This window comes from Meles meles, chromosome 4 (assembly GCF_922984935.1).
Source record: "Meles meles chromosome 4, mMelMel3.1 paternal haplotype, whole genome shotgun sequence".
Lineage (NCBI taxonomy): Eukaryota > Metazoa > Chordata > Mammalia > Carnivora > Mustelidae > Meles > Meles meles.
Genome location: NC_060069.1, coordinates 116,676,414 through 116,682,714, shown reverse-complemented (window position 1 = coordinate 116,682,714; position 6,301 = coordinate 116,676,414).

The window sequence follows — 6,301 nt, the reverse complement described above, 5'->3', positions numbered from 1 at the left end:
TCGGGACACATTTGGGCTGAGCCTTCTTTTATCTTCCTTTTTTTTTTCCTGTCTCTTTTTCTTTTTCTTTTTCTTTTCTTTTTTCTCTCATTTGGGTGGGGAATCCTGATTTCTCAGAAGTGTTCCAGGGTGCACCTTGAATGCACCAGAGTCGATACATCCAGCCATTTCTGTTCAGTCATCTCTCACCAAAATGATTAGAAGGAGGAATGCCCAAAAGAAGAAAAATACAGAGGGTGGACCTTCTGCAACAGAGCTAATGGCTATCGTCATAGACAATATTTCAGAAAAGGAATTCAGGCTAACAATTATCTAGGCAATAGGTAGATTGGAGAAAGCCATGGATGACCAAGAGGAATTGATTAGGGCAGAAGTGAAAGCCACCAGGGATGATGTTCACAATGTTAGGGCAGAACTGAAAGCCACCAGGGATGATGTTCAAAATGCTCTCAATGAATTCCAATCTAATCTAAATTATCTAAAAGCTAGTGTAACTGAGACAGAAGATAGAATTAGTGATCTGGAGGACAAACAGATAGAGAGAAAGAATCAGGAGAAAGCCTGGAACAAACAGCTCAGAAGCCACAAAAACAGAATCAGGGAAATAAATGATGCCATGAAATGTTCCAACGTCAGAATTATTGGAATCCCTGAAGGGGAGGAGAAAGAAAGAAGTCTAGAAGATATAATGGAACAAGTTGTCTAAGAAAATTTTCCCAATCTCACAAATGGAAACAGCATTCATGTAACTAGAGGAAGAATGGTTTCCCCCCAAGATTATAGATTCTCAAAAGTCCTCTTGACACCTGATAATAAGAATGAAGAATTATAATTGTAGGCAGACCCTCCTGAAAGCAGCTAGGACAAAGTGGCTCCTTACATACAGAGGAAAGCCCATTAGAATAATGTCAGACCTGTCCACAGAGACCTGGAAATCCAGAAAGGGCTGGAAAAATATATTCAGGGCACTAAATGAGCAGTACATGCATCCAAGAATACTTTATCCTGCAAGACTGACATTCAAACTGGATGGAGAGATAAAGAGTTTCCAAGACCGGCTTAGAACGCTTAAAAGAGTATGCAACCACCAAGCCGACACTACAGGAAATATTAAGGGAGGGTTCTATAAAAGAGAAAAAATCCTATGAATATCATTGAACAGAAATATAGAGACAATGTACAGAAAGAAAGACTTCAAAGGTAACACGATGTCAATAAAAACGTATCTATCAATAATCACTCTCAATGTGAATGGCCTAAATGCACCCATAAAATGACACAGGGTTGCAGATTGGATAAAACGACAGGACCCATCCATATATTGTCTACAGAAGACCCATTTTGAACCTAAAGATACAACCAGCCTGTAAGTGAAGGGATGGAGAACCATCTTTAATGCCAATGGGCCTCAAAAGAAGGCCAGGGTAGGGATTCTCCTAACACATAATTTAGATTTTATTTTACTTTTTAAATATTTTATTTATTTGACAGAGAGAAATCACAACTAGGCAGAGAGGCAGGCAGAGAGAGAGGAGGAAGCAGGCTCCCCGCGAAGCAGAGGGCCCGATGTGGGGCTTGATCTCAGGACTCTGGGATCATGACATGAGCCGAAGGCAGAGGCTTTAATGCACTGAGCCACCCAGGCACCCCACATAAATTAGATTTTAAACTAAAGACTGTAGTCAGAGATACAGAAGGACATTATATAATTTTAAAGGGACTATCTACAAAGAAGATCTAACAATTGTAAATATCTACAACCCCAATACGGGAGCAGCCAATTACATAAGAAAACTATTAATCAAGATAAAGAGTCATATTGAGGTGAATACATTAATAGTAGGAGATCTTAACACACCTCTCTCAGTAATAGACAGATCATCGAAGCAGAAAATCAATAAAGAAATAAGAGCATTGAATGAAACATTGGACCAGATGGACCTCATAGACATATACAGAACATTCCACCCTAAAACAACAGAATACTCATTCTTCTCAAGTGCACATGGAACCTTCTCCAGAATAGACCACATACTCGGTCACAAAGCAGGACTCAACCGATACCAAAAGACTGACATTATTCCCTGCATATTCTCAGATCACAATGCTTTGAAACTGGAGCTCAATCGCAAGGAAAAGTTTAGAAGGAACTCAAACACCTGCAAGCTAAAGACCACCTTGCTTAACCAGGAGATCGAAGAAGAACTTAAACAATTCATGGAAACCAATGAGAATGAAGACACTTTGTTCCAAAACCTATGGGATACAGCAAAGGCGGTTCTAAGGGGGAAATACATAGCCATCCAAGCTTCCCTCAAAAAAATTGAAAAAATGGGGCACCTGGGTGGCTCAGTGGTTTAAGCCACTGCCATCGGCTCAGGTCATGATCTCAGGGTCCTGGGATCGAGTCCCACATTGGGCTCTCTGCTCAGCAGGGAGCCTGCTTCCCTCTCACTCTCTGCAAGTCTCTCTGCCCACTTGTGATCTCTCTCTCTGTCAAATAAATAAATAAATAATCTTAAAAAAAACTGAAAAAATTCAGAATACATCAGCTGTCTCTACACCTTAAAGAGCTGGAGAATCAACAACAAATCAGACCAACTCCACATGAAAGAAGGGAAATAATCAAGATTAGAGCAGAGATCAATGAGGTAGAAACCAGAGATACAGTAGAATGTATCAATGAAACTAGAAGCTGGTTTTTTGAAAGAATCAGTAAGATCGATAAACCATTGGCCACACTAATCCAAAAGAAAATAGAGAAAGCCCAAATTAATAAAATTATGAATGAAAAGGGAGAGATCACAACTAACACCAAGGAGGTAGAAACAAACATCAGAAGTTATTATCAACAGTTATATGCCAATAAGCTAAGCAACCTAGATGAAATGGATGCATTCCTGGAAAACTATAAACCCAAAATTGAACCAGGAAGAAATTGACAACCTGAATAGACTGATATCTAGTAACAATATTGAAGCAGTGATCAACAACCTCCCAAAAAACAAGAGCCCAGGACAGGATGTATTCCCTGGGGAATTCTACCAAACTTTCAAAGAAGAAATAACACCAATTCTCCTGAAGCTGTTTCAAAAAATAGAAACAGAAGGAAAACTTCCAGACTCATTTTATGAAGCCAGCATTACCCTGATCCCCAAACCAGGCAAAGACCCTACCAAAAAGAGAATTTCAGACAAATATCACTGATGAATATGGATGCTAAGATTCTCAACAAGATCCTAGCAAACAGGATCCAGCAGCACATTAAAAAGATTATCCACCATGACCAAGTGGGATTCATCCCTGGGTTACAAGGATGGTTCAACATTCACAAATCAATCAATGTGATAGAACAAATCAATTAGAGAAAAGAGAAAAACTACATGGTCCTCTCAATTGATGCAGAAAAAGCATTTGACAAAATCCAGCATCTGTTCCTGATTAAAATGCTTCAAAGTATAGGGATAGAGGGAATATTCCTGAGCTTCATAAAATCTATCTATGAAAGACCCACAGCAATTATCATCCTCAATGGGACAAAGCTTGCAGCCTTCCTGTTGAGATCAGGAACACGACAAGGATGCCCACTCTCACCATTCTTGTTCAACATAGTATTAGAAGTCCTAGCAACGACAATCAGACAACAAAGAGAAATAAATGTTATTCAAATTGGCAAAAAGGAAGTCAAACTCTCTCTCTTCGCAGATGACATGATTCTTTATATGGAAAACCCCAAAGCCTCCACCCCCAAACTACTAGAACTCATACAGCAATTCAAGAATGTGGCAGAATACAAAGTCAATGTACAGAAATCAGTGGCTTTCTTATACACTAACAATTTAAATACAGAAAGGGATATTAGAGAATTGATTCCATTTACTATAACACCAAGAACCATAAGATACCTGGTGATAAACCTAACCAAATAGGTAAAGGATCTGTACATGAGGAACTACAGAACACTCATGAAAGAAACTGAAGAAGACCCAAAAGGTGGAAAACCATTCCATGCTCTTGGATCCGAAGAATAAACATTGTTTAAAAGTCTATACTGCCTAGGGCAATCTACACTTTTAATGCCATTCTGCCTCTGCCTTTGGCTCAGGTCATGATCTCAGGGTCCTGGGATGGAGGCCCCCATCAGGCTCTCTGCTCAGCAGGGAGACTTCTTCCCCCTCTCTTTCTCTGCCTGCCTCTCTGCTTACTTGTGAGCTCTGTCTGTCAAATAAATAAATAAAATCATTAAAAAAAATAAATAAAGCCACCTACAAATGAAGAGACCAACAGCCAGGTGCAAAGTCTATACATCTTAATCACTGGATAAAGTAATGGTTTGCATATGGTTACATGCACTCAGAGAGAGAGATCATCTCTTGGCTAAGAAGTTGACCAGCATATTGATTTGGGCAGAAAGCTCATGAGAATTGGCCAGCATTGTGCAGCAATTCAGGCAGGCTTGCACAGTGTTTGGAGCATGTTCTGCCTAGGTGCTTGTTGTGACCCTCGGGGACCATGGGATGGGCCCACGTGGCTTCCCTGAGTCAAGCTCCCTGGGGAAAGAGTTGATCAAGGGGATCAGACTGAGAAGCAGGCTTCAGTTTTGTGGCCTTTTGGCACCCTAAGGTGGGCGTGTCCTCAGTGAGTATGCAGGTTTCTACCACTCTGAAGGTTCTGCATAGCTCCAAATGGCATGGATTCCTACTGGGTGGCAGGTGGAGTCCTGGGGTATGGCTCAGGGGTCCCCATTCTGGAGGGTTTGGGGGCCAGGGCTCTGGGGACAGAAACCTAAAAAAACTAACTTCGTGTTAGGAACTAGGGACATAGCAGGACCAATCTGACAATGCTGAGGTGATTCCCGGGAGCAAAGTGGAGGACAGGGGCAGACAGGGCTTCAAACTCTGGGTTTCTGCCCTGGGGGCAGCCAAATATGGGGTGGCCTCCAGAAGCATTCTCCAACTCTGAGGGTTTTGCGCAGCTCCAAATGGCACAGTTTCCTCCTGGTAGCTGGCAGAATCCTAGGGTTTGGCTTAGGGGTCCCCAATCTGGAGGGCTTGAGTGCCAGGCCTCTGTGGACAGAAGCCTGAAACTCCAACCAAGGGTTAGGATTAGGGCCTAGGTGCAGGTCAGGCTTTATCTCCCAGCACTGAAATGGGCTCCCAAGGGGACTGAGTAGAGGGAGGGGTGGGCCACCCTTGCACCTGGTTCTTAGTGTGCTTTCTTGCAAAGTTCCAGCCACAACCACTCAGGACCATGGACCAGGCCTAAGCGGCTCCCCTGAAGGCCCGTGCTACCTGAAGCAAGAATGCCAGGTTTTTTGGCCAATGATCATGAGTTTTATGCCCAAATCTATATTGATTTGGGCAGAATTGGCCCAGTGTTGAGAATTGACCCAGTGTTGTGCGGTGATTGGGGCTGCAAGCAGGCCTGGTGCTTAGAGCTCTTTCTATCTAGGTGCGTGTTGTGATCATCTGCAACCACAAGCCGGGCCCACTTGGCTTCACTGAGGTCCCACTCTGAGGCAAGATTTCCAGGGGCAGAATTGAGGGAAGGGCTGAACTAGTCTTCAGTCTCCAGGCTTGTGGTCTGGTGGGGATGCCAAAGGTGGGGGTGGTATCTCACTCTTGTCTTCATTGCATTTCCCCACTGATCAATTATATTGAAAATATTTGTGTGCCCTACTTGACATCTATATATATGGTTTCCTGAAGTACCTGTTCAAGTATTTTCCTTTTTAAAATTCAGTTACATATTTATTATTCACTTTTGAGAATTCTTTAGATACTCTTGGTGCAAAGCTCTCATCAGGTTTATGATTTGAAAATATGTTAAGGATCTTGATCTTCTTTCCTCCCATAAGACCAGTGTCTTATTCTGATTTCACCTAATGAGCAAGAAGTAACAATTACTGTAGACTGTAGTATGTACCTAAGAAAAAAGAGTCCAGAAGAATTTCAGTAACTCATTTCAGCATAACACAGAATCCATTAGGAGTGTTTTAGGAGACTTCAGAGTTAAATCAAGGTTTGGGGGGGATGAATTTCCAGTAATGCAAGGGAGAACAAGTATATATGTGAACACATATACCAAATATTAAAGATGTGCATAAAATAACTTTGGGACTGAAGTCATTAACTCTGGGGCAAATATAACTGCAAAAATTATTTAAAATCAGTCAACACAGGGGTGCCAGAGTGACTCAGTCAGTTAGTTGTCTGACTCTTGCTCCCAGCTGGGGTCTTTATCTCAGGGTCATTAGATCAGGCCCTGTGTTGGGCCCCACACTAGGCATGGAGCCTACTTT